We start from the raw sequence: 12,049 nt of genomic DNA, 5'->3' as shown, positions 1-12,049 counted from the left end.
CGACGACAAAAAGGAAGCATATTCGATGTGCTAAGGGAAGATAACAACCCGGTTGTGTTTGTCTAAAATGGTGTGAGGACAAGATTGCAATATGGAAAGTACGCTGGACGAGCTACGTTTTGGGCAAAGAACTATGTTAGATCCACATGCAAGATTGTCCACGCGCAGCGACGTCGGAAGACGGGCAGTGGAGCACGGCCGGAGGGGATACTTGGGGGTCATCGGGATGTTACTAGGTGAGCGGCGGCAGGCGGGATCTGCCCATACTGCGGCAGCGAGCAGGTGGCGTAGGCCCTACCGCGCCGGAGCTTGGTCAGAGAGAACGACGGGTACCGCAGATTAGGATGTGCTGCCTCGGCGCCGTCTAACAGAGAAACGATGCACATCCTCCCTTTCCACCGGCGGACGGGATGCTGCCGGATCAGTGACCAATGGTGAGAGAGAGAGAGTCCATCGCTGTCGGTATCAAAACTGGCGGATGTCGGGTAGGGGGTCCCGAACTGTGCGTCTAGAGTCGATAGTAACAGGAGACAAGGGACACAATGTTTACCCAGGTTCGGCCCCTCTCTATGGAGGTAATACCCTACTTCGTGCTTGATTGATCTTGATGAATATGAGTATTACAAGAGTTGATCTACCATGAGATCGTAATGGCTAAACCCTAAAAGTCTAGCCTATCTGACTATGATTATCAGGATCTCTGTCTATGGACCTAGCCCTCTCATTTATATAGACACCAGAAGGATCTATAGTTACATAAGGTCGGTAACAAAGAAAGGAATCTTCATATTTGGTCGCCAAACTTGCCTTCCATGCCATGGAGAGTCCCATTCGGACACGGGTAGAGTCTTCGGTATTTGTATCTTCACAGGTCATAAATACGGCCCATGTCTAATAGGTCGGATGCCCGAGGACCCCTTAGTCCAGGACTCCCTCAGTAGCCCCTGTTCCTGGCTTCAATGACGAGGTGTCCGCCGCGCAGATTGTCTTCGACATTCTAAGGCGGGTTCCCCTCTTCGAATAATCCAAGAAAGTCTTCGGACAAAATGAACGTGTCTGGATATGCAACACAAGTACCACACACAACTGTAGAGAATATAATATTGCAAGAGTCCAGTCCGCTGACAAGTTTTTGTAACGTGACATCACGTCTGCTTGGTCATCATTTCGAACCGTTTCTTGTCCTTCCATGCCATGTCTCATGGCGCGGTTTTTATTGACACGTCTTGTCGAAACAGAGATCACGTCTTCTTGATAATATGATCGTGTCTCCATGTTACAGGATTCTCGTCAATACGGGTGTGGGTAACCCAACCTGTCACAGCCCTAGAATTTGCTAGTCATTAGTTGCATTAAAGCATCCATGCATCATGTTAGTTTTCAATTAAAGTTGAAATGGGGATGATAAAACCCTAGCACCAGAAGATCTCGAATAGGTTCAACCAAAATATTTTCAATGACCTCAAAATATCCTTTTAAAATGTTCATGATTTATGGAAAAAGGTGAAAGACTCTACCAGAGATGATGCATATTTTTCCAAGACAATATTTCGGTCATTGAATTAAATCATTATGGTGTTTGAGTTGGACTTTAAAAGTTACCATTAAGTATTGGTTGCTCCAAATATTCTGAAATTTATTGTGTGGTTTGAAAATAATTCAAATATTCCTCACAAAAATTTGCAGAATTAACCAAAGTGTTTTGGTTGGTATTTTATTTGCACAGATAAAGCAGAAAAATAGAAAACTGAATAAATTAGAAAAGAGAGAAAGAAAAGACCCATACCTGGGCCACTTACCTGTAACCGGCCCAGCCGACCACCGCAGCCCCCCTATTGTCTTCCTCGCTGGACAGAAGGACAGGGGCGCATGGTCGCCGCGTGCGGGCACGCACTCAGCCAGCTCCTGCTTGCCGCTGCTGCCGAAGCCGCTACGAGCGCCACGCACTCCCCCTGGTTCCCCTATTACACTCCCCCGTCCTCACCCGCTCCTCTATCTCTCTCCCTCGCTCTCCTCCTCACGCACTCAAGCACGCCACTGTGAGCAGTCGCGCCCACCGCCGTCGCCTTGCCTCCATGAGATGTCCAGAGCCTCCGTCACCTCGCACTTCACCTCTGCACCAAATGAAAGAAGCACGGAGGGCCCGAGCAGCCGCCATTGTCTTCGTCTTCGAGTTCGACCATCAACGACTGCCGCCTCGATTCGCCGTCGCAGAAGTTTGCCCTAGCCTGCTGAGCTGCTTCCCCGACCCCTTGTGAGATCCTGCTCCTTCCTCCATGCTCTCCCCCTCCGTTCCTCTCCACTAGCTCGTTTTCCATCGGAACCAAGAGTTTCTGCCCGCCGGCCGTGAAGCCGCCGTGGCTAGAGCGAGTTTCGCTCGCGTCCGAGCAGGGGTACGTGCTCAGCCGGCCGGCAGCTACCCAACGCCACCAATCACGCCTCCTGTCGTGCTCTGTAGCATGTCCCGTTCGACGCCATAGCTCGAGCCGCCGCCCAAGTGGTCGCCGCTGGCAACAGCGGCCTCCTTGCGCCCAGCTGCATGCCCCCTAGATGCGGGCGAGTGAGGGCTCCCTCCTGGTGCCCTCAGCAGGCCTAGCTGCTGCTCCTAGCACTACCCCGGCGAGCCGCCACCGCACTGTGAGGTCGCCGGCGATGCTGACATGGCATCATTAGGTTAGGTGCTAACCACGTTTAGCTAGATCCCTGAGTCACTAACATGCGGGCCCGGCCCTGCGAATTAACCTAGGATTAGTGCTAATTAAACCAGGATAGTTTAGTTAGTAACTGACAAGCAGGACCCACTGGTTAGTTTGACCTGGGCCGCTCCGTTGACTGCTGACGTCAGCGTGATGTCATGCTGACGCAGTAATAGGCTTTTCTCGATTTATTATTTTTCAGAAAATTCCAGAAATTGCTATAAACTTAGAAAAATCATAGAAAATAATCTATAACTCCAAATGAAATAATTTATATGTGAAAAATTATCAGAAAAATCCAATCTACCCATTTTTACTGGTTTTATGCATGTTTAAACAAGTTAACCTTGCGGTTTAGTGCAAAACATGATAAGGCACAATTTGGTAAAGGTAGCGGTGAGAGGCCATGTAGGAGTACATGGTGGGTTGTCTCATTGAAACCGTCCTCAGGAACTGAGCTCTATGTTTGTGATCCATGAACAACTACTACCACGCATTGGGCCCAAAACCAATGGACCCTCTCGACTTATTAACTACCCTTTCCCTTTGTCCAGTAGTTGCAACTAGTTTCTGGTGTTTGTAGGATATGTGTTGGAGGTTGTGCGTAGCGCTGACCCTAGGGGTGGGCTATGATGCGGTAGATATACCGTGGCACGGTGTACCGGGCGCCCTTTGGTGTCTCGGGAACCCTACACACATCGTTTGGTGCTGTGAGCAAAACCCCGGCCGGATCTCCTCGCAGATGGAACCCGAATAGGCGATAAACCTGGACTAGAGACTTGTGTGGTTAGTCAAGTCGTGGCTGACTCCCTCGCTAGGCTTCCGCTTGAAGGTTGCCGAGATACACGACGTGTACATGGTGGTAAGTGGCGAGAGCATGTGTGAAGAAGTACTCCCCTGTAGGGTTATAAATGATCTTTTCGAATAGTCGTGTCCGCAGTAAAGGACTTCTGGGTTGCCTGTATAGTTCATAGACAAGTGAAAGTGGATACTCTAAAATACGCATGATAAGCATGAGTGCTATGGATGGCGTTCTCGTAAGGAGACGGGAGTGGATCCATAGTGGTGTAATGATTGGTGAATATGTGGACTCATGTGCGCCACCTCAAAAGAGTTACTTGTAGTTGTAGTTCAGGATAGCTACTGAGTCAAAGCTGGCTTGCTGCAGTTAAACCCCACCATCCCCTTTGTTGATAATGATGCATATGTAGTTAGTTCTGATGTAAGTCTTGCTGAGTACATTTGTACTCACGTTTACTTTGATGTTTAGCTTGTTACCTCAACTACGATCTTGTACCCTTGGAGGGTCTTGTAGTTAGTTAGGCTTCACAGCCTTTTTCATTTGCAGATGTCTGTACTCAGACAAGTTAAGCTTCTGCTTGTGCTTGTTGCTTGTATAGTACGTATGTATAGTACGTAGCGTCGACCAAGCACGGACATAAGAGAGGACACTTCTCTCTATTAATTATCTAGCTAACACAATATATGAAACACCTAAATTAACACCCCAAAACCACCAAACCACCCCCCCTTTCAAAAAAACAAAAACCCCAGCCACAGAAATGCTGACGCGTGGATGCCTATTGGTCCCTGTTGGTGCCACCAACTGGGACCAAAGGCGCTCCTGCCTGGGCTCCGCGCACAGGCCACATGGAGGCCCATCTGTCCCGGTTCTGGACTGAACCGGGACTAAAGGGACAGGGCATTAGTAACGACCCTTTAGTCCCGATTCAGGAACCGGGACAAAAGGCCCTTACGAACCGGGACAATAGGCCCATTTTCTACTAGTGATGCTATGTATGTTGGGTCATTAGACCAATGTTTGTAATATCTGGCACTTCGGAGCCTAATGAATAAATACTTTGAGTCGTAGAGTTTTGTTGTGATGCCATGTTGTATTTGCACATATCGAGCATATTGTGTGTATGTTATTGAAATGCTTGGTATGTGTGGGATCCGACAATCTAGTTGTTTATCCTTGGTAGCCTCTCTTATGGGGAAATGTAGTCTGGTGCTTCCACTGAGCCTTGGTAGTACGCTATAGCCCGGTTTACCTGAGTCCTGCTAGCCCAGCACTACCGCTCCGGAACACTTGGACTGGTCGACATGTGATTCACTTTGTTCCTGTGTCTGTCCCTTCGGAGAAATGTCGAACGGTGACATCCGGAGTCCTGTTAGCCCAGTTGCTACAGCCCGGATTCTCACGCTGCTGACCGACATGCTCGATGTTGATTCATGTATGCCTGTCCCCATAAGTTAGTGCCACTTTGGGTTCACGACTAGTCATGTCGGCCCGGGTTCTCTGTCATATGGATGCTAGCAACACTATCATATGCGTGAGCCAAAAGGCGCAAACGGTCCCGGGCCATGGTAAGGCGACACCCGTGGGGATACAGTGCATGAGGCCATAAAGTGATATGAGGTGTTACAGGCTAGATCGGTGTGACTTAGAATTGGGGTCCTGACAGCTTTGGTATCAAAGCCTAACTGCCTGTAGGATTACCAAGCCAAACTGGTCGAAGTTGTGTCTAGAAATGCTTTAGTTATGTAAGGGAATTGATTGTGGAAGGGAACGTAAGGCTCTTTTTACTCCTTTACCTTATGCCTTCTAATCTGAGTCAACCTCTTCTTTTCTACGGGGATTAAGAACTAGGCCTTCTCATCTATCTAATAGGATGACGAGTTACTATGATAGAGACTTATAGGATTGTTTGTTCCAGGCCTCAATTCAGTTTGTACTACTTTTAGTATGTTGTCAGTTGAACCAGAACCTTGTGTATGGTGATGTTAAGTGGTTCCGCCCCTATTTTGCAGGATGTCTCAAATCTTTTTGAGCATTACAGCCGTTATGCTGTCCGAGTCATCCCAGGTTTCTGAATAGTCTGATGCATTTTCAAATTCCTTCCTACCGTTCCAAAGTTCCTTTGTGCCAGATCAACCACACTAATTAGTGTGTTGAGGTACTTTACTGCCTCGGCATTTATGTTGGAGCTATTATTATGACCCTAGGTGTCTAGAGTATCACCTAGTAATCTAGCCATGTTTTGTGTTCCCAATGTGATCATTCTGGCCATCATTCTCGAAAGCATCTTGTGATGCAATTTAGTATGTAGGTATTCTATTTCTGGTTTCTTGAACCCGAGATTCACCCTACTTATTTCATGTTGATAGTGTTTGCTCGTTCCTTTAGGTTATTAGTAACCTTTGCATTAGTCCTCGTGGTCCGTGGTATGTCCTTCTTCCAAATACTATGAACCACTTATGGCAGAAGTTTGTTGGATCAAAGGATCACAACAAGAGTGCTCTCGATGAGTTCTCCATTCTATATTGTGACTCTACCAGTTCAACCTTTTTGCATGGGTTATCCGAAAGAAATATGTTGAACTCCTTCGACATGCTAATCCATGCATCCATGACTCAGAAAATCATATGTTCTTTGAGTTGTCCCTCATTAGTTGTTTTGTCCTGCGACTATCAATTTGTAGTCAGGAGTAGTCGTGCATTCATGCTATCGATGCCTATTATTCTAGTGGTCCGACAAGCCATTCTATTCCGGAATGACTATGAGAAACAAACTCCAGCACCTCATCCATTGCTTGGACTGGTCAAAGTAGTTGTATTGCGCAGATCAAAATGCCAATCCAACTTTTGCTCTCTTCTACCTCGGAGTATTACCCCCTTTATGTCAGGATTGTCATGAGAATTGCACCATCTCTCATCAAATCTTGATGCAGTGATACTTCTTGCCATCATTATTCATTCCTCGGTTCCGTGTTGTTGTGACTGGAATGCCGACAAGTGAGCTATGATGTGTGAAATAATTACTCCTAGCGACCCCGTTGCTTGGTAGTTATGTCACAGCCCTAGAATTTGTTTGTAATTAGTTGCATTTGAGAGCATCATGCATCATGTCTAAATTATGAAAGTTGAATTGAGGTTAGTTGAAACCCTCAGAAGTCACTTCAGAAATAATCAACATTAAATTTTTTTCAAATGGGTCCAAGAAAATGTTCATGTTTCTCTTTGGAAATATTGGCCAGAACTAAAATTCAAACCAATATTTTCAGGAGCTCATAAGTATTTATTTTGGGCATTTGGAATTAATTCAATAATTATTTGCATTGGATTTATATTTCCTATATTTCAAATATGATCCAATAATTCTGGAAATTGTTGTGGGGCTTTATATTAATGTCACTAGTCCATACAACAATTTACAGAAGCTCAGAATATGATTTGGGTTGAAAATCAAATCAAAACATATTTAAAGAAAATAGGAAAAAGAAAATAAAAGAGAGAGAGGGGGAATCGTACCTGGCCTCACCTGTGCAGCCCACCAACTGGCCCAACACAGTAGCTAGCCGGCCCAACCCATCTCTACCTCCCCTGTCGTCTTCCTCCTCTTGCCAGGAGGATAAAGGGCGTGTTCCCGACGCGCGCGTGCACGCGCCGGCCACCTCCTGCTTGCCTGCTCGCCGCTGAACGTCTCTGGGAGACACCACGCAACACCCTCACCCCTCTCACTCTTCCCCGTGGCCCTACTCTCCTCTGCTCTCGCTCTCTCTTCCAAAGCCGAGCGGAGCCGCCCCCGCCGCTCGTCGTTGCCGCGGCCACCACCTCCCCCTCGACCCCTCTCCGTGCCTGCGAGCTCCGTCTCAACGTCCCTGACCCCCTCGACGAGCCACGAGGCCCCGGACGGGCTGCAACGCCGCCACCGCTGCCGTTTCCTTCGTCGGCCACCGGAGATCATCGCCGTCCATTCGCTGCCTCCCGAGCTTCCCTGAGCCCGCTTCGACGCCTGCTGCAACCGTTGTGAGCTGCTGCTCCTCCTCCCCCTCTCACTTTTCTCGTTTGCACGCCGTAGTTGCCGCTTCGCCGATGACCGAAACCCACCACCACCGATCGACACGCCTCGTCGCGCTGCGTCCGCAGGACCCAACCACGCGAGCTCTCGTCGCCGGAATCGGCCGGACGGGCAACCCCGCCGTGGTCCGTTTAGCGTCGGCGGCTACCCGCCGTTCTGGATGACGTGGACACGTCATTAGGGGCTAATGGACCACTAATAAAGCCCCACAGTCACTGACACCTGGGCCCCATGTTTTAGTTAACCGCAGTTTATTTCTCTATTTAGCTTAAACTAATCACAGTGGCCCTAGGCGTCAGCGTTGACTTGCTGACGTGGCCGTTGACCAGGCCCCACACGTCAGTGACCCAATCAGTAGTGTGTCACTGACTAGTGGGCCCCACTTGTCAGGTTTGACATGGACGGTCCTGTTGACCAGCTAACACCAGCATGAATTAAAGCTGACGTAGTAAAGTTTCCTGGAAAAAATCAAAAATGATTTATAAATTTTAGAAAATACCCCAAACTTCTAAAAATCATAGAAATTCAACCGTAGCTCAAAGTGAAATAATTTATATATGAAAATTATCAGAAAAATTCAATCTATCCATCTGTACTGGTTTCATGCATGACAAACCAACCTAAACCTGCTGTATAGATGAAAACACATAAAGGGCATTTAAAATGCTTAAGTTTGGAGTTGCATTTGAATCCTTGATTCAAATGAGCTCCATTGAACTTGTTGTTGTTTGCATTAGCACAAACAACATCACATATACATGCCATGTTCATGCATCATATTTTCGCATTTGCATTGATTGTGTTCTTCTCTATTGCCGGTGCTTGTCCCCTCTCGGTAGGCGTATCCCAACGATGAGTTCGATGACACCGATGAAGAGCTATAATATCTTAAGAAGTGACAGGCAAGCAAAACCCCCTTGGTCATTCCGATACAATCCCACTCTCTCACTCCTGCTCTCTTTTACTGCATTAGGACAACAACGTTTCACCTGTTACATGATGCGGTAGCTGGACCCCTTTCCTCTGCATGACCTATCATTGCCATAGTAAATAGATGAAACCCACTAGCATGAGTAGGAGTTGTTTGAGCCCTGATGTGCCTACTCATTCATGTTTGTTTGTCATGCCTGCTACTGCTTAGAGTTGAGTCAGGTCTGATTCAACGAGGATGAATTGGAATGTGGTGAACATGTCCTACTGTTGAGAGCTAAGTGTGTGAACACAATTTGGTAAAGGTAGCGGTGAGAGGCCATGTAGGAGTACATGATGGGTTGTCTCATTGCACTCGTCCTCAGGAACTGAGTTCTGTGTTTGTGATCCATGAACAGTTACTACCACACATTGGACTCCGGGCGCTCCTAGTTCTCTCGACTTATTAATCAACCTGATCTCTCTCCAGGAGTTGCAACTAGTTTCTGGTGTTTGTAGGTAGTGTTAGTAGTCTACCAAGTGGCACCCGGTACAGGTGGGCTTGGGACAGACTAGGCACAGTGGCCTGGTGTACCAAGTGGCATCCAGATGGTGGGCTTGGGAACCCTGCTCACATCGTTTGGGGCCGTGAGCGACACCTCGGCCGGATCTCCTTACGGATGGAACCCGAATAGGCGATAAACCCGGACGAGAGACTTGTGTGGTTAGTCAGGTCGTGGCCGACTCCCTTGCCAGGCTTCCGCTTGAAGGTTGCCAAGGTACACGACGTGTACATGGTGGTAAGTGGCGAGAGCGTGTGTGAAGAAGTACACCCTTGTAGGGTTATCATTATCTATTTGAATAGTAGGATTCCTCGGATATGGAAACTTGGACCCCTTGCATCGTTCATAGACAAGTGAAAGTGGATACTCTAAAATGCGCAAGATAAGGGTGAGTGCTATGGATGGCGTTCTCATAGGGAGACGGGAGCGGATCCGTAGTGGTGTATTGATATGGTGAATATGTGGACTCGTGTGCGCCACCTCAAAGAGTTTTGCAGAAGTAGTTCAGGTTAGCCACTGAGTCAAAGCTGGCTTGCTGCAGTCAAACTCCACTACCCCTTTTGTTGATACTGATGCATATGTAGCTAGTTCTGATGTAAGTCTTGCTGTGTACATTTGTACTCACGTTTGCCTATTTTATGTTTTGCAGAGAGACGTCAGTCTCGCTAGTAGTTCTATGTGGACTTCGACGTCTAGCTTGATACCTCAGCTACGATCTTGTGCCCTCGGCAGGATCTGGTAGATAGTTAGGCTTCTTAGCCTTTTCCATTTGTAGATGTCTATACTCAGACATATTAAGCTTCCGCATGTGAGTTGACTTGTATGCTCTGAATGTTGGTTCATGAGACCCATGTTTGTAATATCTCGCTCCTCGAAGCTTAATGAATAAATACTTGAGTCGTAGAGTTATGTTGTGATGCCATGTTGTATTTACACATATCGAGCATATTGTGTGTATGATTGAAATGCTTAGTATGTGTGGGATCCGACAACCTAGTTGCTCATCCTTGGTAGCCTCTCTTATGTGGAAATGTAGTCTTCTGCTTCCATGAGCCATAGTAGTCCGCTACAGCCTGGTTCACCGGAGTCCTGCTAGCCCAGCACTACTGCTCCAGAACACTTGACTGGCCGGCATGTGATTCACTTCGTTCCTGTGTCTGTCCCTTCGGGGAAATGTCACACGGTGACGTCCGGAGTCCTGCCTAGCCTGCTACAGCCCGGTTCACCGGAGTCCTGTTGCCCAGTGCTACAGCCCGAATTCGCACGCTGTTGACCGACATGCTTGATGTTGATTCATGTATGCATGTCCCCGTAAGTTAGTGCCACTTTGGGTTAATGACTAGTCATGTCGGCCCGGGTTCTCTGTCATATGGATGCTAGCGACACTATCATATATGTGAGCCAAAAGGCGCGAAAGGTCCCGGGCCATGGTAAGGCGACACCCGTCGGAATACCATGCGTGAGGCCGCAAAGTGATATGAGGTGTTACCGGCTAGATCGATGTGACTTGGAATCGGGGTCCTGACAACTTTAGTATCAAAGCCTGACTGACTGTAGGATTACCAAGCCAAGCTGGTCGAAGTCGTGTCTAGAAATGCTCTAGTTATATAAGGGAATTGATTGTGGATGGGAATGTAAGGCTCTTTTTACTCCTTATCCTCATGACCTTCTGATCTGAGTCATCTTATCTTTTCTACGGGGTTAAGAACTAGGCTTCTCTTCTATCTCTCAGGATGACGTGTTACTAAACCGTAGTTGCCTAGGATTGTTAAGTTCAAGCCTCAGTTCAGTTCCTTCTACTTCCATATGTTCATAGCTGGCCTTAGAACCTTGATATTGTGATGCTGAGTGGTTATGCCACCATTTGGAAGGATGTCTCAAATCCTTTTGAGCATTCACAGCCGTTATGCTGTCCGAGTCATCCCAGGTTTCTAAACAGTCTGATGCATCTGCAAATCCCTTCCTCCCGTTCCTAATGTCCTTTTGGGCCAGATTAAGCACACTAATCGGTGAGTTGAGGTACTCTATTGCCTCGACATATATGTTGGAGTTGTTATTATGACACTAGGGTATCTTAGAATTAGTAATCTAGCCATGTTTGGTGTTCCTAGTGTGATGATATGGCCATCATTCTCGAAAGCATGCTGTGATGCCATTTAGTTAGTAGGCATTCCACTCCTGGGTTCTTGAACCCGACATTCACTCTACTCATTCATGTTGATAGTGTTTGCTAGTTCCTTTAGGATATTAGTAACCTTTGCAATAGTCCATGAGGTCCATGGTATATCCTTCTTCCAAATACGATGAACCATTAAGGCATAAGTTCTTTGAACCAAAAGATCACAATCAGAGTACTCTGGAAGAGTTCTCTGTCATAATTGTGACTCTGCCAGTTCTACCTTCTCTGCATGGGTTATCCAGAAGAAATATGTTGAGCTTTGCTCGACATACTAATCTATGCATCCACAACTCAGAAAATTATATGTTCCTTGAGTTGTTCCTCTTCAGTTGTATTCCGACCCTAGTCTATCACTTGATAGTCAGGAATAGTTGTGCATTCGTGTTATCGATGCCTATTACTCCTCTGGTCCGTCAAGCCATTCTATTTTAGAATGATTAGGAGAAACAAACTCCAGTACCTCATCCATTTCTAGGATTGGGTCAAAGCAGTTGTATTCCGCAGATCAAATGCAATCAAGCTATTGGTCTGTTCTACCTTGAAGTATTATCCACTTTATGTCAGGAATGTCATGAGAATTGCACCTTCCCTTATGAATTCTTGACGTAGTGATACTTCTTGCCATCATTATTCATTCCTCGGTGTCGTGTTGTCTCAACCGGAATACCGACAAGTGAATTGTGATGTGTGAAATCAATACTCCTAGCAAGTGTGTTGCCTGGTAGTTAATGGACAATAACCTCATACTTGCGTGTCGGTTACGGAATCATGATTCTAAGATAGATTGTGCTACCTAGACCATTCTCCTAGTGCACCCTTTGATCTTTGAGCTAAGATT

This window comes from Triticum urartu, chromosome 4, assembly GCF_003073215.2.
Source record: "Triticum urartu cultivar G1812 chromosome 4, Tu2.1, whole genome shotgun sequence".
NCBI classification, from domain to species: domain Eukaryota; kingdom Viridiplantae; phylum Streptophyta; class Magnoliopsida; order Poales; family Poaceae; genus Triticum; species Triticum urartu.
This window is presented reverse-complemented; position numbering follows the sequence as displayed.